At 44.4% G+C, this 25,364-nt stretch overlaps 1 protein-coding gene across 11 annotated transcripts in view; it reads right to left on the bottom strand.

The window, feature by feature from the left end:
* Positions 1 to 25,364, bottom strand: part of LOC105495710 (seizure related 6 homolog like) — a 215,873-nt gene that overhangs the window by 92,706 nt on the left and 97,803 nt on the right. The gene's annotated exons all lie outside the window — the stretch shown is intronic.

The following is a 25,364-nucleotide window of genomic DNA, read 5'->3' as shown; positions in this document are numbered from 1 at the left end:
TTTCCAAGCTGTGTGCTCTGGCTGGGCTTGTTAGGGGGAGCAAAGTTTTTTTTTAATTCAAGTTTTAATTTTAAGTTCTGGGGCACATGCGCAGGATGTGCAGGTTTGTTACATAGGTAAACATGTGCCATGGTGGTTTGCTGCACCCATCAACCCATTGCCTAGTTATGAAGCCCAGCATGCATTACCTATTTTTACTAATGCTCTCCTTTCCCCCGCCCCAACCCCCAACAGGCCCCAGTGTGTGCTATTCCCCTCCCTGTGTCCATGTGTTCTCATTGTTCAGCTCCCACTTGTAAGTGAGAACATGTGGTGTTTGGTTTTCTGTTCCTGCCTTAGTTTGCTAGGGATAACGTCTTCCAGCTCCATCCATGTCCCTGCAAAGGACATGATTTTGTTTGTCTTTATGGCTGCATAGTATTCCACGGTGTACATGTGCCACATTTTCTTTACCCAGTCTATCATTGATGGGCATTGGGTTGATTCCACATCTTTGCTATTGTGAATAGTGCAGCAATGAACATGGGCATACGTGTACCTTTGTAATAGAATGATTTATATTCTTTTGGGTATATACCCAGTAATGGGATTGCTGGGTCAAATGGTATTTCTGGTTCTAGATATCTGAGGAATCTCAGCACCGTCTTCCACAATGGTTGAATTAATTTATATTCCCACCAACAGTGTAAAAGCGGGGTTGGGGGAAGTAAATTTTAAACTGAAAGAGTGTAAGAGTGACCTTGTGGGAGACACGGAAATATTTTAGGATTCAGAATCACGAGGCAGATTCAGAACAGAGGCCTGTGTGAAGACCCACGGAGGTTTGGAGGCTGGGCAGAGGTGGGCACAAAAGAATAGGAAGGGGTTTTGGAGCACAAGTGGAGGGTACGGGGGATAAAGCTGGTATGATAGGGAGACAGGGGCCAGGCCCTGGAGGGCCTTGTATACCTTGCAAACTTCTTGTAATTCATTTTGTTTTTTCTTGAGACGGATCTCACGACGGCTGGTTGCAAACTCCTGGAATCAAGTGATCCTCCCACCTCGGTCCCCATCCTTACGATTTATTTTTGTCTTGAAGGTAAAACCATTTAGTCATTTTAAAGAAGGGCTGGCCCAGGCGGCTATCTGGAAGAATGGTGCTGGAAACCAGCATTGTTTGCTTTTTAAAGACCCAGTTCTGCCAATTGCTGGTTAACGACTTCACTCTCCGAGCCTCAGTTCCCTCAGCTGTCAAATGGGGCTATCATTTCCTGTTTCCTGGGGTTGCCATCATTCAGCGAGTTGATGTGTGCAAAGCACTTAGGACAGCGCCTCACCCGTAGTGAGTGCTTAGCAAATGCCAGCTGCCGTCACGGTTTTTACTCTTGTCATTGCAATCACAGCCCCTCGGCAGGAAACTGGAGCAATCAGAACATCCCCGTGATGATGTCTAGATAGAGAGGAATTACATCACGGGGACAAAGGCCCTCAGACTGATAGCTGTCCTTGTCGATTTTCTGCAGAGAGACACTCGCTCAGCTACAGTCTCTAGGCCCTCCAGTGCTGTCATTTAAATTTATTTCAGCAGTCGTTGGAGAGGCTCATTTACTTTCATGGAGTTGGCGGCAGTGGCTTAATCTATATAGACTGCAACAGTTTGCAACTGGCATCAACAAATGTTCCTGTTGTGTAACATTGATTACCAGCCAGTGTTCCTTCCAGGCCGCCAGTGATGCTGGGCCAGGAGTGGGTATCTGGGAGCTGCGTGAGTGGATGGTATTAGGGCAGGTCAAGGTCATTCAGGCATCAGGCAGATTTCCTAGTCTAAGGTGGGGAGTAGTGAAGCTTCAGAGTTAGGGTTCAAATCCTGCCAGTTACAGTTACAAGCTGAGTGAGTCTGGGCAAGTCCTTGAAACTTACTGAGGTTCAGCAGCCTCTTCTGTATAATGTATAATATAATTCTATCTACCTTGTTGGATTAGACCAGACGTGGATCTGCCCCAAAGCAATGGCTTTTATGCTCACTGTTGCTTTTCTAAAATGATTGATGTTGACCATCTTTGTAGACAGTGGAGTGAAAAGAGGGGGAAGGGACAAAAAGACAGGGGGAGGGGAGGGGTCAGGACACCCAGCTTCCAAGACCCAGCTGTGGTACAACACAAAGTACTTGGATACAACCAGGAGCTGGGGGACCTGGGTGGTGTCCTATCTTGGCCACTATTCACTAGCATGACTCTGCACGGGTCTCCTCTTCTCTCCATCTCCTCTATGTGTCAAAGGGGCAGCCAGCCTGCATATGATGGAAGAGCCTTTCTAGCTCAGACATTGTTGGGTTTTTGAAATGACCAGGGAATTGACAATTGTTCTTAGAGCCATTTGTTAACCCTGCTAAATTGGGGAAGGTAACTGCTGAATCCCAACAGGGAGTTTTATTTATTTATTTATTTTTTTGGATTATCTGGCCAGCCAGCTCTTTTACAAACATTACCCCTTGATTATAAGCAGGAATGAGAGAGAGAGAGACAGACAGAGAGAGAGGGAGAGAGAGAGCATGATTGGGAGCACACATTGTGTCATCTGCACACAAGGAGGTGACCAAAAGCACATCAATTCACCTTATCCAAAATAACAGTGATATTTATAATGTTTTAGTTTTGATTGCTTTGTTGAGTGATGAAGAGGGCTTTGCATCCATTGCCTCGTTTTTAATTCTTTCTCAACCTTATCAGGCAGAAATTATTGTTCCTATTTTCTGAATGATCAAAGTGAGGTTTTGGGATGTTAAATCAATTTTGAGGTCACACAGCAAAGCTGGGTTTCAAATCTCAGTTTTTCTGACCCCAAAGACCATGCTACTAGCTCTCTTAAGAAATATGGGATATTGGTGTCATTTGGCATCCTCCTCCTCAGTTTAAATCAGCCTCTTCCCTTTCCCCCTCATTTTGTTTGTCTCTGTTGGGTGGGCTAGAGTGTTTTTCTAATCTCCAACCCCACCCCTGCAGAATTCAGACCCAGCACATCTGAATCTCCAGGGCTGGGTCTTGGGAAGCTGATGATTGAAAAAGTCCTCTGGTGACTTTTATTATCAGGGTTAACAGGGAAGTTTGGGAACATGTGAACCCACCTGACTTACTACGTGTTCCTCATCTGTTTTGTCTTCTAAGTGCCTGAGGACGCAGGTAGCAGGAAACAAAGTATGGGTTTGTGCAGCAGGTGGTGACTCTTTGACTCTTTCAAGGCTTGTGATCTCCTCTAGCAATCCCAGTCCTCCAAGACCCAAATACAGTCAAAGGAACAGAAGGAAATGCAAGAAAACAGATTCCCTAATTGGCTCCCTCTTCACAGCTGCTGTTCTTACTCTCTGGGTCCCCCAGGGTACAAGGGTGCTAACCACAGCAGCTATAAAGCACTTTAGGAAGGAAACCCAGCTGGGTCCGGAGTCAGCCTTTTCCCACTGAAAACCTGACCATCAAGGAGAGTTTTGTATCCACCAGATAAATTCATCTCTCAGTCCCTACCATGCCCTTTTCCTTAATCATACACAGGCTTGGATCTTGCTAGCTGGCTCCAAACTTAAGGCCAAGTCCAACACAGATGATATGCATCTGTGGTCTGCAACATAGGCAGCCCACAGGCCTCATTCTTAGCCAGGATGTTGGCCAGATTAGTGCCGTGCAAAACCAAGTCCCATTGGGAATTAGCGAAAATTGTACTTCAGGGCCTCAGCAGGAAACTGGAGCAATCAGAATACCCCCATGATGATGTCCAGATAGAGAAGAATTACGTCATGGGGACAAAACTCCGTATCCAGCAACTTTATAACTTGCTCCAATAGCCTTGTTTTTCTTGGTGTCCGATGACCACTGAGTTAAATTAACTCATTTTTTTTCAGACATTTAAAATTTTCAAACATGATAGTCACATTTATCTGATTCTTCCTTTATTATGTACATACGGAGCTCTACTCAAATGCGGTAAATCAATCAATCAAAGTGTTGGGTGTTCACTTTCTCCTACGGTTGACACTCGACACAAGAGACTGAACATTCTAAGATACGGCCCCTGCCCTCAAGGAGTCAGGAAAACAGACACACGCTGATAATCCACTACAGAGATCGAACAGAAGAAATGGCGCTTTCCTTAAATGCACGCTGATGTTGCTTTTCCCCCCAGGGACAGAGCCATGCCACGTCGAAGGCAGTTGAACATTTGTTCTGCCATCCAAGTTGGGGAGGCAGTGTATCTCTCTTTCTCTCCCATTTTTCTAACTTTGATGGGGAGATAGGAGATTAAACTAGGAACATCCCATTAAAGTGAAAAAAAAAAAAAAAAAAAGGCACAAGCTCGGCCAGGTGTGGTGGATTACACCTGTAATCCCAGCACTTTGGGAGGCTGAGGCAGGCAGATCACTTGAGGTCAGGAGTTGAAGACCAGCCTGGCCAACATTGTGAAATCCCATCTCTACTAAAAATACAAACATTAGTCAGGTGTGGTGGCAGGTGCCTGTAATCCCAGCTACTTGGGAAGCTGAGGTGGGAGAATCGCTTGAACCCAGAAGGTGGAGGTGTCACTGAGCCACTTACTGCACTGCAGCTTGGGCAACAGAGCAAAAATTCCATCTCAAAAAAAAAGAAAAAGAAAGAAAGAAAAAGCACAAGCTCTGAAGCTGAAGGTTTGTATCTTAAATCCCCAGCCGCAGCAGAACGCCTGGGAGAGGCACAGAATTCCAAGCAGTAGCGTGACACATCATCGTGCAGGCACAAGGTGATGTGAGTGAAGAAACGAGAGCTGGGAGATGCTACTGCTATAATGTTCAGTGAAAAGAACGAGATATAAAATTCTATGGTATGTGTGAAAATGACTAGAAGCAACCAAGTAAAACAAATTGCAATGCAGAGAATCATGTTTTGACTTGAAGAATGGCGCTAAGATGGAGGCCCTGGGGGCCTCTGGGTGTATTTTCTCCTTCCTACTTTTTGGCATTTTCCAAAATATGTATAATAAGTACTTAAAAGACTTTCTTAAATGAAATAAATATTTACAGAACGAGCTGACTTTAAGACGCTGTCTCTAGCCCCTGGTGATTGAGAGGTCTAGGAATGCACACACATGGTTGTAACCACAGAAGCACTTCACAGACTGAGTCACTGAGCCTCTCTGGAATGCAGTTTCCTGGTGGAGATGACCACCATTTTTCCCTCATGGCACTATGTACAGTGACTACCTTTAGGACGCAGGACTGGCAGGTGAATCAATGGATGTATTTTCGGTAAAAGGTACTGCAGAAATGCTAGTCACTATTCTAATCCTCATTAATACCCAATCCAGTGGTTATTTCTTATACTTCAGACTCCACAATACAAAGACTCGCCCAACCTGCCTTGGTAGTTTGTTTGGCCCCAACGGGGACAAAACCGAAAACAAATATCACATCTTAAAGATCCAAAGGCTCCTGGAGATCATGGTTACAAACTGCCCAGCAAACGAGTGTGAGGTTCAAAGAGGGGAAGCAGTTGTCCAGAGTCAACACAGCACTTCAGTAGCAGTGAAAGAACAAGGCTGTTTGAGGCTTGAAAAACCACAGCAGAGCACATCAAACAAAATTAAAAACAAAGCCAGGAACATCTGGACTGATGAAGGCATAGAATCAGCTGTACTGCCAGTTACTTTTATGCCTTCGATATCTAGGCTTGATCATTTTTGCTGGGTGACAAGGGGCTGCTCTGTGCATTGTAGGAAATGGAGCAGCACCCCTAGCTTCTACCCACTAGATACCAGCAGCAAACCTCCCCCAACCTGCATGCCCTACCCTCCCATCCTCTGTCCAGTTGTGACAACCAAAAATGATTCCAAACACTGCCAGATGTTTCCCTGGGTGGCACGGTTGCTTCTGGTTGAAGACCACTGGGTTAATCACAGTGAACACAACACAGACGTGATCTAGCGCTGCCCTCAGGACTGAGAAAGTCTTCCTTTCCAATTCCTGGAATTGATCAGTTTTGTGTTGCTTGTATCATTGAATTTTAGGGTCGGACAAGATCTTAGCTTAATCTCTATTTTATAAATAAAGAAGTTGGATTTAGCGAGAGCTGAGTTTCCCTGTCTCGGGCACGTTTGATAATCACTTCATTCATCCATTTATCATTCATTCATTCATTCATTCATTCATTCATTCATTCATTCAGGACTTATGACATGCTCGTCACTGGGCCAGGCAACAGCTACTAGCACCCCGAGGTCCACTTGGAAGGATAGATTCATAGTGTTGATCCCATTTGCACTTTGAGAAGACCTTCTGGAACAAAAGGCAGAGGTGGTGGTGGCCTAGCGGGCAGCAGGGGCCTTCCCTATCAGTCAGTTGCAACCCTCTGCCTGTATGCCCATGCTAACAACACTGCTATTCAAGTGGCGATTTATACTCCACAGAGTTCATTCCCTCTTACGCTCTCATTCCGCTCTCCAAACAATACTGTAAAGTTGACATCTTGTTTTTCCCATTTTACAGGTGAAAAAAAAAAAAAGGTTCCTACAGGGGAAGTGACCTGTTCAAGATCATAGAGAGAAAACTGGGGTAGAGTTAGACACTTTCTGACATTGTTTCCCGTGCACTTTTCCTCTTTCCCACATCTTCAAATAATTATTTCCTGTGAAATAGTTTATTCAAAAAATTCAAGAATACCTGAGAGGTAAGAAATAAAAAATACAAGCATTTCTCTCCCACGTTCTGTTCACCAATCCTGCTTTCTACAGGGTATCCGTGTTAATTGTAATCTTGTTTAAACCATTGTTAGGGTTTTTTTTTTTTTCCTATGGAAATACGTGGGAGGTAAGAAATAAAAAATACAAGCATTTCTCTCCCACGTTCTGTTCACCAATCCTGCTTTCTACAGGGTATCAGTGTTAATTGTAATCTTGTTTAAACCGTTGTTAGGGTTTTTTTTTTTTTTCTATGGAGTTCTGTTCTGTCATCCAGGCTGGAGTGCAGCGGTGCAATCTCAGCTCACTGCAACCTCCACCTCCTGGGTTTAAGTGATCCTCCCATTTCAATCTCCAGAACAGTTAGGGTTACAGGCATGAGCCAATATGCCTGGCTAATTTTTTTCTGTATTTTTAGTAGAGACAGGGTTGCACCATGTTGACCAGGCTGGTCTTGAACTCCTGAGCTCAAGTGATCCATGTGCCTTGGCCTCCCAAAGTGCTGGGATGATAGGCGTGAGCCACTGCACCCCGCCAAGTCTTGTTTCGTCTCTAAATAAAATGTATTGATATAAAAACTGTTACATATTTTTACTTTAAAAGGCAAAATAGCACTTAGGAGTGTGAGATTGGGAGTCAGAACTGTTTGTGTTCTGGACTTAGCTCACCGTTACTGCCGGGAAGACCCTGGACAGCTGCTCCCCTCCTCCGGGGCTCACTGTTCTCATCTGTAAGGTGGGATTTCATCAGTTTTGTCTTTTGGAGTTGTTAGACAGTAAAATGAAATCATGCCAGTAAAACGCAGAGCTCACACAGCATCCTGCCAGCCATCATGAACACATATGTCATTTTCTATCTGTCTGAACATTTACAAAGTTATCACATGGCATATATTGTTCTGTCACTTACTAACACATTTTGATATATTTCAGTCAATCAAAAAAAGTTAAAGGCTAACGCAGCAAATACCCACATATGTGCACCTTCATCTTAAAGAATAGAATATTCCTGATACAGTTGAAGCCCCTGCCTTTCCTCCCCCATAACATTCTCCATCTCCTTCTCCACCCCCTGGGAATGGACTACTGCCCTGAATGTGGCATTTAGCATTCTCATGTATTATGTGCACTTGTTCTTATTTTACTGCTATTATTTATTGTATGCATTTATTTGTTACAGATATAAATATCTGTGAACAATATATGGCATTGTGTTGTACATTTTAAAATATTATATAAATGCTGTCATACCATAGGAATTATCCCGAAACCTGCTTTTTTTCTGTTGTTGTTTTTGTTGTTGTTGATCAACACTTTATGGAATTCATCTGTGTTGATAAGTATAGTTGAGACAGATTCATTTTTCACTGCTGTATAGTATTCCACTACATTAGTATTCTACCACCAACTTTGTACTTAGAAGCCATGGGCTTTCGGCTAGAACATACACAGTCACTTTACTCTTTTTAAATGATTACATTAAAATATATACGTCACTGAAGCAGTCTCCTATTGACTAATACTTGAATGATTGCCATTCCCCTCCCTTCCTCCAATTAGTACCACAATTAATACTCATCTTTGGTGATTACATTCACATAATTTCTTAAGGAGGGTGTACTAGAAGTTGTATTGCAACCAGATGCAATGGCTCACGCCTGTAATCCCAGCACTCTGGGAGGCCAAGACGGGTGGATCATGAGGTCAGGAGTTCAAGACCAGCCTGGCCAATATGGTGAAACGCCGTCTCTATTAAAAATACAAAAATTAGCCAGGCATGGTGGCGTGCCTGTAGTCCCAGCTACTCGGGAGGCTGAGGCAGAAGAATCGCTTGAACCCGGGAAGTGGAGGTTGCAGTGAGCCAAAATCACACCACTGCACTCAAGCCTGGGGGACAGGGCGAGATTCCATCTTAAAAAAAAAAAAAAATTGCATTGCTCATTGCTCAGCCAAAAGATTTTTACACATTTAAAATTTTGATTGACATAGAGAAAAAAATCACCTTCAGAATAACCTGAACCTATTTACCCTGCCACCAACTCTATTGGAGAGTGCTGCTGCTCTTCAGTAGTGAAGTCAGCATTTCATTTCTGATGATTTTAACTAGACTGTCTAAATTGGAATCTGGGGCAGCTGGATACTGGCACGGGAGGCTTCTAAAAAGCCCCCTTGATGATTTTTGAGGTACTCTCTAGCTTTCTCTAGATGCTGCTTTCTACCTGAAGCTGTGCTTCCAGTTGGTCCCAACCTTTCACCTGCCTTACCACACTTTTATCTCAAGAGTATCCAGGGAGCCTATTCTAGGGTGCTTTGCAGACGTGCTCCACATCAACCAGAGTTTATGTAACAGGTCAGACTGGAGATCCATGGTAAATGAGGGCTAGGAAGACAGTCTGGGTTAAATGGCGTGAGAACCAAAGAGGCTTCACTGAAACAGCAATAGATTTTTAGGTAAACAGGCTGCCTGGTCATGTCCCAAAGCTGAGGGATCTTTGTGGTCATTGACACGTACTAGCATGTTGCAAAGTGTTCACAATACAAAGCATTGTTTACAGTAGCAAAAGTCTGAAAACAACATATACACCCCTCCACAGAGGACTAGTTATATGATTGTAGAAACACAGTAAAATATCTGCAGGGTTTAAAGGAGTGAGATGAAGTCACTGGTGAATAACATAGAGTGTAACATGGCAAGAACTTTCAAAATTATTTGTACATCTTCCCTTTGACTCATGAGTCTGCTTCTGGGAATTTATCCTACAGAGAGATGTTTGCCCATGTGCAAAGTGATACACAGATGGGTTAAGCAATGCAGCCGCATTTGTAGTAGAAAAAGACTAGAGGATAAATCAAGAATACATCAATAAACTTAAGTCAATTACAGAACATCCAGGTGGAATGCCATGCAGCTGAGACAAGAGAATGATGACGCTATCTATGCACCGAAGAGGAGAGGTGGCCAAGGATTCTGTAATGTTAAAAAGTAAGATGCGGCCGGGCGCGGTGGCTCAAGCCTGTAATCCCAGCACTTTGGGAGGCCGAGACGGGCGGATCACGAGGTCAGGAGATCGAGACCATCCTGGCTAACACAGTGAAACCCTGTCTCTACTAAAAATACAAAAAAAACTTAGCCGGGCGAGGTGGCGGGCGCCTGTAGTCCCAGCTACTCGGGAGGCTGAGGCAGGAGAATGGCGTAAACCCGGGAGGCGGAGCTTGCAGTGAGCTGAGATCCAGCCACTGCACTCCAGCCTGGGTGACAGAGAGAGACTCCGTCTCAAAAAAAAAAAAAAAAAAAAAAAAAAAAAGTAAGATGCAGTGGAATCTAAAAGGTGGAACTCACAGAAGCAGAAGGTAGAATGGTGTTTACCAGCAGGGTGGGTAGGGGCAGGTAGGGATTAAGGAGATGTTGGTCAAAGAATACATAATTTAAATTAGGAGTTCTTAGTTTGTTTTCCACTGCTTATCACAGAACGTTGGAACTGGTTAATTTGTAAAGAAAAGAAGGCTGGGCGCGGTGGCTCACACCTGTAATCCCAGCACTTTGGGAGGCCGAGGCAGGCGGATCACGAGGTCAGGAGATCAAGACCATCTTGGCTAACACGGTGAAACCCCGTCTCTACTAAAAAAAATACAAAAAAACTAGCCGGGCGTGGTGGCGGCCGCCTGTAGTCCCAGCTACTCTAGAGGCTGAGGCAGGAGAATGGCGTAAACCCGGGAGGGGGAGCTTGCAGTGAGCCGAGATCGCGCCACTGCACTCCAGCCTAGGCGACAGAGCGAGACTCTGTCTCAAAAAAAAAAAAAAAAGAAAGAAAAAAAAAAGAAAAGAAACTTATTTCTTACAATTCTGGAGGCTGAGAAGCCCATGGCTTGGCATCTGGTGAGGCCTTCCTCCTGGTGGGGACTCTCACAGGGACGCAGAGCCTCATGAGGCTGCAGGGCGGAGCATGTTAATATGCTCATATCTCTCTTCTGCTTCTTATAAAGCCACCAATTGTACTCCTATGATAACCCATTAATCCATTAATCCATTAATTCAGGAGTGGTTAATCCATTTGTGAGGGCAAAGCCCTCCTGATCCAACAGCCTCTTCAAGGCACCACCTCTCAATACTGTCACCCTGGGGATTAAATTCCAACATGAGTCTTAGAAGGGACAATAATTTAAGCCAAAGCATAGGAGGGATAAGTTCAAGGGATCCATTGTATGACATGATGACTACAGTGAATAACAAGGTATTGTATCCTTAAAAATTGCTAAGAGATTAGATTACAAGTGTTCTTACCCCCCAAAATAATAAGTGTGTGAAGTAGGGCATGTGTTAATTAGCTTGACTTAGCCATTCCACGATGCCTGCATATTTCAAAACATCATGTTGTATATGATAAATATATACAATTTTATTAGTCAATTAAAAATAGACAAATTTTGAAAAATGAGTTCTCTGAATACCAGGTTTCCCTTGGGTTCAGCTCTATGTCAATATAGATGCAGCGGAGGTGAGCAGCTCAGAATTGAACTGTAATGACAGTTCTTTGCTCATAAGGGTGGAGTGGGGAGAGGTGGGGGTGTAGAGTGCAGTTTTAGGAATGTTTTCAGACTATATAGACAAATTGGCTGCTTAGTCCTACTAGCAATAAAGGAGACTTCTTTCTAAAAAGAAAACAAAAACCAAGGTGCTGAATGATGTGCAGAGTATGTTACCTTTTGTGCAAAAACAGGGAGAGAAAATAAGGCTACATATATTTGCATTTGCTTACCTGTGCATAAAGGAGCTTTGAAAGAATATACAAGAAATGAACTGTGCTGGTTATAGGGGAGGTGAGGCATTGGAAATAGAATCATGAGGAATAAAGGTGGAAAGGAGAATTTTCATTATAGACTTTTTCTTACATGCATATATGTGTATATATGTGTGTATAAATGTATGTATGTATTTATAGGGAGACTATTACTTATTCGAAAACAGTGTAACAAATTGAAAAATAATAAAAAGAATGGCATAGCTGTATGTCAACACAATTCAGTGTGAAGCAAGAAGAATCAAGGTAGGCAGGTGTGCATCCCAGCCCTCATGTGTGTATATTTGAAGCAGGTAATGGGCTTTGCCTCAGCAGAGTAGAAATGAGGTTTGGGCTCAAAGAGAGAACCACTTTTTATTTTTTTTATTGTGTATCATTTTATACAGTTTGATTGTTTTGCCACATGAATGCTATTTTTATAGCAATAATTAAAGAAGAAATAATTAACTCCCTTTGTCACCTGAATTTCAGAGGAGGGCAGAGAACAAACCCTAGCCTTCTCAGGTTTTCTAACTACTCTTACATTTCCGTGGGGAGCAGGGAAATCTGCTTCTCTCCTGCAGGGAGTCCCCAAGAAAAGACACTTGGGTTCTACCTCTCCAGGGGGAGGAGGGATGTTTGGGGGCATTTAGCAAATGCTGAGGAGCTGATGATGTTTCCAGAAGTTCTGTAATTCTGAACGTAGCTGTGCATGGGTGACAGGGAGCAGGGTGTAGACATTACTCACACAAGAGCAAGTGCCCTGGCCCCATCCTGATGGAAACTGCTACAGCCTTGTCCTCAGCCTTCTCATAGATCAGTTGTTCTTACTTCCTTTCTTTTCGCCCAATTTTTTCCTCAGGATGAACATGGACAGATCTCTATTCCATGTACTTCCTCTACCTGGAGATGAATTTATTGGCAGTGAGAGAGGAAAGGCAGGAAAGAAGAGGAGGAGGCTGGGGTCATCGATTGACTCTCTGTGATTCTACACCTCCAATGTCATGGCACAGGAAAACCCCAAGACCCCCAGCCTTCCTCTTCCTCTTAGTGTCAGTGGCTGGGTGGGAAAGCAAGGCTGGAAGCAAAGCCCCATCACATTCTCCTATAAGCAGTTCACCCTCCATGGGAGGAGAGACAAAGAAAATCTCAATACTGGGTCTGCCTAAACCAGGAGGCCATCCAGTGTTCATCCCTTAGGTTCTGCTCAACACTGTGAAAAAAGTCGCCTAAGGCGATTACTTGCAGTGGCGTGGTGCAGTCGCAGACAGAGCATAGGAAATACCCAAGGGAAATGCCTAACTTTCCATGGGAAGTGGAGGCACTGGAGAGTCATTCAGCGTGGTTGGGTGGGAAGTTGAATGAGCTCAACTTTTCCTTTTTTCCTTCTTTCCTTCCCTTTCTTCCCTGTTTCCTCCCTTCCTCCCTCCCTCCCTCCCTTCCTCCCTCCCTCCCTTCCTTCCTTCCTTCCTTCCTTCCTTCCTTCCTTCCTTCCTTCCTTCCTTCCTTCCTTCCTTCCTCCCTCCCTCCCTCCCTCTCTCCCTCCTTCACTCCCTCTCTCCTTCCTTCCTCTTTCTTTCTTTTCCTTCCTTCCTTCCTTCCTTCCTTCCTTCCTTCCTTCCTTCCTTCCTCCCTCCCTCCCTCTCTCCCTCCCTCCCTCCCTCTCTCCCTCCTTCACTCCCTCTCTCCTTCCTTCCTCTTTCTTTTCCTTCCTTCCTTCTTTCCTTCCTTCCTTCTTTCCTTCCTTCCTTCCTCCCTCCCTCTCTCCCTCCTTCACTCCCTCTCTCCTTCCTTCCTCTTTCTTTCTTTTCCTTCCTTCCTTCCTTTCTTCCTTCTTTTCTTATCTTTCCTTCTCTCTTTTCTTTCTTTCCTTCTTTCTTTCTTTCTTTCTTTCTTTCTTTCTTTCTTTCCTTCCTTCCTTCCTTCCTTCTTTCTTTATTCCCTTTCTTTTCTTTTTTTAAAAAAACTAATTCCTTTTAGTGAATGGAACACATTTCATTGTTACAATACACCAAAGAACCTGGGTCCCACCACAAGAGAAGCCAGGAGAGCAAGCTGTCTCTTAAAAAGACATTTTTAGGAATGTAATCATGTCCTTTGCAGCAACATGAATGGAGCTGGAGGCATATCATAAGTCAGAAACACAAAACCAAATACCGCATGTTCTCACTTAGAAGTGGAAGCTAAACAATGGGAACACGTGGACATAAAGATGGAAATAGTAGACCCTGGAGGCTCCAAAGGTGGAGAGGGTGGAAGAGGGGTGAGGGTTGAAAACTTACCTATCAGGCACCACATTTACTATTTTGGTAATAGGTCCACTAGAAGCCCAAACCTCATCGTTATGCAATATATTCATGTAACACACTGCACCTGGACCCCCTGAATCTAAAATTGAAAATTTTAAAGAAAGATATTTCTTTTTAGATATCTTATTATTCCCAGAGCGATTGTTAGGAAAACCCTGCTTCTTTCCTGGCCCTCACTCCACAACCTCCTTGCTGGCCTCCACAGCAGCCAGAGTGATCGTTCTAAACCACCCCCCTTCCCTGGCCGGTGGTCCTTCCTGGTAAACTTCAAATTCCTTACCTTTCCCTGGGAAGTTCCTGGTGATCTCTTCCAGCAAATTTCCCCATCCTTATTTCTCACTGCCTGCCTCATGGCAACTAAATTATTTCGGTTATCCTGAGTTCAATTAATCAATGCCTCTCTCTCTCCCTCTCTTCTAAGATATCCAGCATTTTCATAGCCTATTATCTTTACTTGGATTTACTCTCCTTCCCTCAATTCTTAACTCCACCAAAGAAATAAGCCAAAACATTAATCACACTCTCATAATTACCTGGCTCCTTTCCTGTCTTCCCTACTAGGAGGAAGTTTCTTGAGGAGAGAGATCATGTCCACCCTATTCATCACTGTCTCCCCAGAGCCCATTCTGTGGCCGTGGTCCTGACACATAGTAGGCCCCCCGTTAATATCTATTTAATGAATCACAAATGTGCCTGCGGTGCTGAGAAAAAGGCTTGGTGTGTATGACAAAGTCGATCTCTTTAAGTGACGGATTATAGATTTGTAGATGGTTTATGCTACTGGTTATCACAAAGGTTAATCTTTGGTAAACTTAATCCTAGATAAACGTTTCCTACCAGCAAAGAACATGAAGGCAGCTCATCCACATAACTCGCAGGGTTTGCTTTAGCATTAGGAATTCAAACAGAAGCCCAACTGATTAATTTCCTGCTGTTCTCTCCCTTTTCTGGCATATGCTACGGTCATACAAATGGAGCGGGGATTTTTGCCACCCTAAACAGCACATAAACTGCACACGTGAACTCACACCCTGGATATCTCCTGAGTCTGCCGCAGAAACCTAGGGACCTTTGAGGGACTTGTAGCAGGTGTTAAGCGGGAACGCTTGTGCAGATAAGAAAAGAGTCTTTCAGTCTGGGTGCAGTGGCTCACACCTGGAATCCTAGTGCTTTGGGAGACAAAGGTGGGAGGACTGCTTGAGCCCGGGAGTTAGAGGCTGCAGTGAGATGTGATCCTGCCGCTGTACTCCAGCCTGGGTGACAGAGAGACTATATTAAAAAAAAAAAAAGACTCAGTGTTTCGGCTACAAGAGTAATTACTGGATAATCGTCTTCTGTGAGCTGGCTCCCCCACGAATGGGCCTCCTTTGTAATTCATGTTGGGTTCAGAAAGCCTTGAACATTCTTTTATGTCCAGTTACATCTCATTAGAGTGTTGGCTGGGCCCTGCATCCATCTTCCCCGTGAATGAGCCCAGAGAGCCTGGCACAGGAGCATGATCTTGCCCTTGTATCTTTAGCAATCTGATTAACTGTGGCTGACATCAATGCCAACTGATTAGCATTTAAACACTCCTCTTCCTTTCCTCCTCCACATCCACCTCCCCTCCCACCCCACACACCCCTACTCCTTTAGCATCTCATGGTACGGCTTTGTGAATTCTTGCAGGTAGCCAGCGAGGGGGAGAGGAATGCAGTGTGATTTATGTGTGTACATACACAAAAAATCAGTGAGTCATTGAGGGAGGGAGACAGACACACCAGTCAGCACAGAGAGGAAGCTCAGGGTGGGAAATCGATCTGGATTCAATTACCTATATGCTATACTTCAATTACCTATGTAGAGAAATATAATACTTGGAAATGAAATCAGTTTGCCAAGTGAATTTAAAAGCCATCATGAGTAAGTTAACAATTTCTCTCCACCCGTTTGCTCCGATTCCCAGATAAGAATAAAGAGTAGCTTGGCCTTCCCAGATACTTACAAGGATGTGCTCAGAGGTAGAAAAGATCTGGGAAATCAGGAGACCTGGATTCTAGCACTGGTTTTGCCCCCAAGTTGCCATGTGTCCTTGAGCAAATTCCATCTCTCAAAACCTCAAGTTTCCTGCTTTGTAAAGTTTGGACAATAATCTTTGACTGGTTAACCTTAAAGAAACACTGGGGTAAGGCAAGGGTTGGGTTTTAGATGTTGAAAGCAGTCTTACAAATGCAAGGCTTAATTGGTCTCATTTAAGAGACAGGAACTGTACTCTCTTTAGACATAACAGGGACAACAGTGGCTTTGTGATGGTTAACTTCATTTTAATGGTGAGCAAACTGGGGCTCTGAGGGGGTGCCACAGCTGGTAAGCGGCAAGGCCGGGATTTGAAGTAGGGCTGGCTGACCCACACACCTATGCCCCAGTGAGGTGAGGGAAGGGGCTGTATTTGCTCCGTGTCTCTCCTTCAGCCAGCCTCCGAATCCTGGCCTGGCTGTGTCCAGAGTGAGCACCACCTATTACAAACAAATCAGCAGGAGATCTGCTCCAGCTAAAAGGTCCCCAGTGACTCCTCAGGGAAGGAGCCCTGGGGATGAAGGAGGACACTTGGTGGCCCCAAAGGTAACTGAGAGCCAGGTGCTCCAGTTGAGGATTAGACTGCAGAAAAAGGTGGGAGAATAACTTCTGTAAAGGCAGAGCCAAAAGGCACCTAGGAGGTGGGGTGCTAGCCTAGCACCCTCATTTTACAGATGGGCAAACTGAGGCCTGTGGTGTGACAGAAAAAGCTCTGGGCTAGGACAGCCAGAAAGCCTTATTAACTCACTCTGTGGCCTTTGGGAAGTCCATTGTCATTTCTGGGCCTCAACTTACCCTCTGTATAATGGAATCATTCCTTCAAATAAAACCTTAAGAGGAATGACAGTATAGGTGCTCTTTGACTTATGATGGGATTACATCCCGACTAACCCATTGTAAATGGAAAATATCTTAAGTTGAAAATGCATTTAATACACCTAATCTACTGAACATCCTGGCTTAGCCTAGCCTACCTTAAACACATTCAGAACACTTACATAGGCCTACAGTTAGGCAAAATCATCTAACATAAAGCCCTATTTTATAATGAATTTAAAGAATTTTGAATCAAAATTCAAAGTTAGAGGTACTGAATATGTATCTCTTTTGCAACATTGTAAATTCAAAATAAAAAAAAAGTCAAACCATCGTAAGTTGGGGACCATCTGTACACTGTTGTGCAGTAAAGGATTAACTCAGCAGGTCTGGGTTGTCCACACCCTGCACAGTCTGGACAAAGGTTTGGCCTTTGAGCTTGGCTCCAGAGAGGTAATCTCTAAGTCCTTGGAATATCCTGCTTGATTAGAGTCTTTTGTACCTAGGGGCCTTAGGCAATGCCAGTGTTAGCAAGATACTCCATGCTAACATCGTGATTGATGGTGGGGGCCTTGGCCTTGGTGTTAGCTTGACATCTGGAGAGGCTGGAGACTAAGGGTAGCCACATGAGTGGTCAATCATGCCTGTATGACCAACCCCAGATAAAACCCTGGGCACTGAAGGTCAGGTGAGTTTCCCTAATTTGCAATACTCTGGGGAGGTGGGGGGAGGTGGCCATAACACCATTGCTGGGAGAAGTGCTGTCCATGAGGCCCCACACGGAGAGGAAAGCTGGAAGCTGTGCCTGGTTTCTTGGACTCTGCCTCATGCACCTCTTCCCTTTGTTGATTTCAGTCTGTGTCCTTTCCCTGTAATAAACCTTACGGTCCTGGGTATGATGCCTTTCTGAGTTCTGAGTCCTTCTAGTGAATTATTGAAGCTGAAGTAGTCCAGGGGACCACTGAGCCCTAATAATAAGTAAAAAATAGGGGCACATGGATTTAATCAGGAGTGGGGGCAGGAGTCTGAGAGCAGCTCCCTAAGTTTTCCCCTTACTCGAATCATCTTTGATAATGATGATGGTGATGATGAAGGCCAATGGTGATAAGTGCTTGTTACATGTCAGGTCCTATATTCATGGTCCTATATCCAAGGTCCTATATCCAAAGTCCTACATTCAAGGTCCTATATCCAAGGTCCTATATCCAAGGTTCTACATGCAAGGTCCTATATTCAAGGTCCTATATCCATGGTCTTAAACTTATGGATCATTTCATTCGCTCCTCTCAACATCCCTGGGAGGTAGAGAATGTTAATACCCACATTTTACAAATGAGGAAATTGAAGCTTAGCTCAGTTTAGCCACTTGCTCAAAGCAATATAGGTTATAGATGACAGTGCCGGGATTTGAACATAATCTGAAAAGCACTGGACAGAAAGCTCTCTAATAGCCCTTCCAAATCTCATGTTTTATGGATGGGTGATCCTAAGGTACAATTTCTCTTTTGGGGCCATGGCTGAGAATTGCAGGGCTTGGAGGGAGAAATAGTTTCTGCTTATCGCCCCTGCTCTCTCAGGTGACTCTGTCCATGCCAGGTCTACACCTGCTGACTTCTCGGTCAACTTGAAGAAGAATTTGGATCTTAAACGAAAGAAGAAAATGTCCAGAGTCTATTCTATTCTATTCCATCCCGTCCTACCCCACCCCAATCTATCCCATCTTGCACCATCTCACCCCACGGCAGCCCAGATCCCAGTCATCCTGTAATCCTCTATTGAGCACCACTTTGAGCTAGGAGGACACAGGGATGCACAACACATCATCTCTACCCTCTTCCTCCAGAGTCAAGGTTCTCACTGGGCAGCGGAGCCCCAGTGCATGTGGGGGAGTAGACTGGCATCATCTAATGCCAAGCCCCAGGCTCCTCCATTCTTTGAGTCGTGGGCCTTGATGTCTGCCTCCTGGAGTCCAGCCAGCCTCTGCCCAGAGCCTAACGAGCTATCTTAGCCAACAAGAACAATGCCTCGGATGTGTGTGGGCCTGAGGCCGAGGCGGTGCACAGAGCCTCCCTTCACTTGCGGGCTTGCCCAGTGGGCAGGTGCTGGGTGTGGGGCTTGGGGAAGCATAGGAGGAGGCAAATTTAATGGTCCTCAGAGTGGCCATTGTCAGCTCCCCACCTGGCAGGGGCTACACAGAGCGCCTCAGTGCCCTGGCGCCCACCTGGCCCCCTTCACAGGCATGATGCCTGCATGCGGTGGCACTGGGCCATTTTCCTGGGGTGGGGGAAAGATGCCCTTTTATTCACTCAGCAGCAACTCTGCCAAGGTTGGCTAAGCATGCGTGGGGCTTGTGACACGAGAAAGAGAGGAAGAGAGAGAGGCAGAGAGATGGAGAAGGAAAGATGCCAGTTCCCCTCACCCATGAACAATAGCGACAACTTCATTCACATGATGATAGCAACTCTTTCATAATGACAGCCATGACTACCACTTTTTTCAACCTTCCAATGTGCTAAGTGTTTTACATGCATTGTCTCATTTAATCCTCAGAACTACTCTGTCATGTGGGGACTGTTGCTTTCTACATTTTGCAGATGGGGAAACTGAGGCTCAGAGACAGAAGTACACACATGCACAAACACACTGAGAGAGGCTGATGGGTCTGGGATTCACACCCAAGTCTGTCTGATATGAGCCCCATTAACTACTAGCTCTATTTTATTTTAGGTGACGTTAAGAGCATTCTAAATACCTTATTTAATTTTCACAATAAAATGAATTCACTCATGAATTCATTCATTCATCCATACCCTCATATAGCTGTTCAACAAACACTCACTACAAACCCAGTGGCCGCCAGGTGCTTTGCTAAGGAACATGGAAGGTAATATAAAATACTCCAGAGTCCCTGCTTTTTCCTCTCTAAGGCACCCACACCTTTCTGAGGCTATGGAACCAGGGGCAAGGGCCACCCCAAAGTTTATCCTTCACCCCTGCCTACCCAGTCTGGGTTTTCCACTGGACTTAAGATGACAAGATGCAACCTGGCCCAGTGACAATAACACTGGGTAAAATTTCAGTTTTTTTTGTGTGGCCCAAACACAAACTGTTTGGGGTCCAACACCCAAAGTGAGGGATGTCATGTAGAACCTATTTAGAGTCATATGGTCCTAAGCATATCTTTTCATGTTTTTTATAAACTTTTACTGAATGTAACTCACACAAAGAAAAATCCCCCCAGTTGTAAGAACACGGCTTGATGAAATTCCTCAAATGAGATCTGGATAAATAGCTACCCGATCAATATGCAAAACATTTCCAGCACACTCAAAATTTTTTGGTTTGCTCTCTTCATTGAATTCATTGGCTCATTATGCAACGTGTTCTCTTTTGTATCTGGCTTATTTCAGTCGACATTATATTTGCAAGATTTATCTACGTTGCTGCATGTAGTAGTAGTTCATTCCTTGTTTCTCACTGTGTAGTATTCCGTTTTATGACAACACCACAATTTATTCATCTTATGGCTACCTCACAGTTTATCCATTTTACTGCTGATGGGCATTTGAGTTGCTTCACAGTTATTATTATGAATAGTACAACTGTAGACAATTCTTCTGTTAGTCCGCTCTCGCACTGCCACGAAGAATTACCCAAAGCTGAGTAGTTTAGAAAGAAAAGAGGTTTAATTGGCTCACGGTTCCATGGGCTGTACAGAAAGTATGGTGCCAGCATCTCCTGGGCTTCTGGGGAGGCATCAGGGAGCTTTCAATCACGGCAGAAGATGAAGCGGGAGCAAGCACATCACACGGCAAGAACAGAAACAAGAGAGAGAAGGGAGAGGTCCCAGACTCTTGTAAACAACCAGATCTGGCAGGAACTGACCGAGAACTCATTCTTCACCAAGGGAAAGACGCTAAGCCATTTATGATCATGAGGGGGGATCCGTTCCCACGATCCAACACCTGCCACCAGGCTCCACCTCCAACACTGGGGATCACATTTCAACATGAGATTTGGAGGGGACACATATCCAAACAATATCAATTCCATTCGGTGTTTTTGTTGTATGTGTATATTCATTTCTGTTAGGAATGTTCCCGACAGGATGCTGGTTGCAGGATATGGTACTTTTGTATTTAATAGATACTAACAAAGATTGAGTGCAAGTGTTCTGATTTTGATGAAGAATCCAGACAGCTGCTTTCCTATGATGTAGTAACCAGCAGAGCAACAGAAACCTAATGTTGTTTATATAAATACTAGTAGTAATTACTATTTTATTGCTGTTCTATGGGTCCTATCCTTCAGGGACTTGGGAATGAAGGGATGCGCTAAGCACCGAATGAATGGTTTGGATAAAAACCCAGACGCATGTGCACCCGAAGAGGCCAATCTGACATTATTATTCTAATACAAATTGTCATCTTCTGAGGGTCGACTGGCCATGCTTCATCCTTATTTTTGTATATGGATCATTAGTGGACATCTCATTATGCCCTCGAATGGGGATTGCTTCTCAGAGCTTCCTCTTTAACTAAGCATGAAATGAGTGCAGGGGCTGGGCTCGCCTTTAATGAAGTTTCAAGGTGGCTGCCCACTCATGGGGGTTGGAAGCTTGAGGCTGGGGAGCAGGTTGTCCAGGCAGAAGGAGGAATGATGAGTGTCCCAGCAGACACCAGCAAGGGCTTTTCCATGAGAGCCAGCCTTAGGCCACCAGGCTTTAAGCTTGAGACAATGCCTCCTCCACTATTCCACCTGACCCCCTCTTGATGAGGAAGAGCTAAAGAAGGGTACAAAGATAAAATTGCGCAAATCTTCAGTAATCCAAAATGTAAATCTCTAAAGGATCTGAATGCATGTCCTCTCCCTGCAGAGCACGGAAGATGTCTATAGCTCCTATTCCATATGTTTGCTTCTTATTTTTTGTCCATCATATCTATGCTGTTTCTTCCTCCAGGAGTGCTTCACTCTCGGACACACTCACACATACACACACACACACCCCTCACAATTGTCAGCACCAACATCTCTGTTTCCCAAATCTCTGATAATTCTATTTCAAGTTAAGCCTCCTGTTTCGTGTTTTGTTTTTGTTTCACAGATGCAAAGGAATTCTTATTCCAGAGTTGGAGAAATTGAGGCCCAGGGAGGAAAGGTGACTTGTCCAGTGTTACTCAGGAAGAAATAAAGATAACAACAAGAACAACAACAATAATATCTCCATAATAATCACTGAGCTCTCCCTGTGTGCATTAACTGATCTGAACATTCGACCACACATCATCTTATTCAATCCTTCTGTGCCAGGTTCTATTTTTGGGGGGGTCCATTTTATAGATATGAAAACTGAGGTTCACAAAAATGAAATTGTCATCATGAAGCTTCTGAAGGCAGGCTTAGCAGTGTCCCTGGGTCTGTCCAAGGCTGGGGCAAGTGTCCTTAACCACTTCTCATGTCCTTGCTCCTCTGAGTCTTTCTCCGGGGTCTTTTCCCTGACACTGTCTTTCTTGTCCCCTTCTGGGATGGCTTCTCTTCCCTCTCTTTTCTGGTCCTTTTCCTTTGTGCACTCGACTTGTAACACCAGAATGACAACTCATTGGCCATAGCTGGAACAACACTGGTGGCCGAGATAATACAATATTGATCTTCCCACGGTAGACTCTGTGCCTTGTAACCGAGTGGAAGGGAGATTAATGCCGGGCCCTGGCAGATAGCAAACAGCATCTGTAAGGCAGCTTCTGTGACAGGCAGGATAACATGCTTTATTAGCCTCATGACAAGACAATGTTTTACCACATTTTTTGATCAGAGACTGGGAGACGTTAGCAGCAAAATATGTTTGGGAGGCAGTCACGCTGCATAAACAGCAAATGAAAAATAAAGGCAAGGACGGGAGCTGGTGTGTCGAAGATTGGGACTAACCTCAAGTTTCCAAAGGGACACAGAAAATGCAATGAATGCTCAGATCAGCAAACAACCAGGTTAGGGTTGCAATCTTGACCTGGGGCGGTGTTAGCAATACCTTCTCCCACTCCTGCTCTAGGTTTATGCATCCATTCAAGTTCCTGAGCCCCTGCCAGAGAGCAGTGGGTTCTGCTAGTTCAAGCTCTGAGGGAGCCTTCTCCTACATGAGTAAAAGACCACGTGCAGCAGTATCTCCGGGGCTGATTTTTAAAAGGCAGATTTCTAGGCTTCATTCTGACCCACTGATGTAGGTGGGAGCAAGGTGTTTGCACTCTTACCAAGGACTCTAGATGAGTCTCAAGCCTGTTAACATTTAAGAACCACTGCCTTCAGGAGTTCTGGACATGGGGAAAATTACATCCCATAATACCCCCTAACCATACCATTCCACCAGCACAGCATTGAACAGCATCATAGTTAATCATGTGACATTTTAAGCACTGTTTCATGTCAAGTGCAGAGTCACATCCATTGTCCTGTTTGATCCTAGAGCAAAAACTTTGCAGGGGAGAAATTATCCTTCTCACTTTATAGATAAAATAATTGAGGTTCAGAGAGGCTAAAGGGCTGGGCAAAAGCCCTCACATTGGGTAAATAAACCAGGCAGTATTTATTCCCTAACCCTTCTTCAGACACATCTTGCTTTCTGAAAATTTCCATAGGCCACTGGTTCTCAACTGAGGATAATTTTGTCCTCCAGAGGACATTTGGCAATGTCGGGAGAAAGTTTTAGTTGTCACAACTAGGGCAGTGGTGCTACTGGTGTATAGTGGGTGGAGGCCAAGGATGTTGCTAAACATCCTACAATGCACGGGACAGGCACCTTTCCCACAGCAAAGAATTATGCATCCCGAATGTCAGTTGTGCTGCGGTGGAGAGACCCTGGCCTATGCGCCCTCTGCTCCATCCCATCAGATTTTATTCTGAGTTCATTGAGACGTCTCCAGGGAATTTTTGGCTTAAGGGATCTTATGATCAGATTAAGGTGCTAGATCCCCTGGCTACAGAAGAGGGAGTGTACTGGACTGGAGAAAGAGTCAAACCAGGAGACCAGTTTAGGAAGCTAATTTAACAGTTGCATGACCTTGGTCATGTTGCCCCTCCTTGCTGAACCTCAGTTTCCTGTTAGGTAAAGCAGGGGTGGAGGGGCTAGGCAAAACAAGATGCCTCTGAACACTTTAAAAATGTTCTATGATCTAATTCCATCTAATTTTCTGTTCATACCGGGTGACCGACTTCAGAAAGAGAGACAAGATCTGAGAGGCTGGCCCAGGTGGAGGACAAAGTCATTGTGCATGTTGGCCAATCCGTCTTCCCACCTCATCAGCCAGATTTGTTCTACATTAAAAAGGAAACTCCCGAGGCAGAGAATGCATTGGAAGGAAATTGGATTGGAATTTAATTGATGGCCTGGGCGATTTGCCACAGTCATTAAATTGCCCTGAAAAGCCAGCCCATTGTTCTATAGAGAGGCAACACGGCTTTGTTTGGATAGTGCCATGTGTATGAACTCAGTTTCTTCCCCACTGGGCCCAATGTGAGTAGAAGCCTCTCTTTGATGCCAATGGGCCAGATGCAGCCAGACTTCCTCTTCCTGTTGGTCTTTGGCACATCCTGATTGGGAGGGTCTTGAATTCAGCAAACCTTCTAACTCCTGCCTCTTAATTTCAGTCACCTTCCCTGCAGTCCTGGTGAGCTCTCTCATCTGACCTCAAATCCTTAAATCCCCTCCATGGATCTCCATTATCTATGCCAGCAATCCCCAAATTCACTATTCTATGGGCTATTGAGAAATATGCTTCAAAAGTTAAGTTTGAAGTGCTTTTTCTGCCTCTTGCATAATTAAAATGCCTACTTTAATGGTAGAGGCTCTGACAAGTCCTGCAGCAAAAAGAAAATGTGTTTAGCTTGGTTGAAGCTATGTTTCCCAAATAATTTACATAATGAATTTCCCCACGTCCCCTTTACCCAGAGCTCACTTATTTACATCTTGTAAAATAGTGTTTTGCAGAATTCCAGTTTGGGAAATATTGACCTATAAATGGAACTACAAAATCTTTAGCTTAGCATTCAAAGCTCTCTATAAAAAGGTCCTTGGCTATGTCACCAGCCTCATGTCCTACTTTCCAGCACTCATTTCACAGCCATATCAAACCCCTGGATACTTTCCATGTTTTGAAAACTCACGTTTTGGAAGGGCAGGCAGGAAAACTTGGCGGTTACAGCCAAGCTTGGCATCACAGGATTAGTAAAGCCACTGAGGCACATTTTTTTGCCATTTCCTAGCAGTGTGAGCTTAAAGAGTTAACCATCGTGACCTCAATCTCCTCACCTGTGAAATGGGTATGAGAGCACCACCTCATATGGTAGTTGTGAGAATTAAATGAGCAGATGCAAGTAAAGAGCCTAGAACATAGTAAATAATAAATGTTAGCTCTTGGTTTAATTATATTACTATGACTCTGTACACACGATTTCCTCTGCTTAAAATACCTTCCCTCTAATTGGCCATCTGGTGAGGATGAGCCTCTACTCATCTCAGCTCTAACATCATTTCTTTGCAAAGCCTTCTTTAGATCCCTTTGATAGAAATAGGTGCTTCTTCCCCTCTATTCCAGCCGCCCCTTGCATTCATTCATTTGTTGCTTTCACCTTGCATTCATTCACTCACTTGTTGCTTTATGCATTTAATTCTGATTGAGCCTCTACTCTGCCTGCCACTTTATAGGTACTGGGAACACAGTGGAAACAGAACTGACCTGGTC

This window comes from Macaca nemestrina, chromosome 15 (assembly GCF_043159975.1).
Source record: "Macaca nemestrina isolate mMacNem1 chromosome 15, mMacNem.hap1, whole genome shotgun sequence".
Classification (NCBI taxonomy): domain Eukaryota; kingdom Metazoa; phylum Chordata; class Mammalia; order Primates; family Cercopithecidae; genus Macaca; species Macaca nemestrina.
Note: the sequence above shows the minus strand (reverse complement) of the source record. Positions and strands in the feature narration are given on the sequence as shown.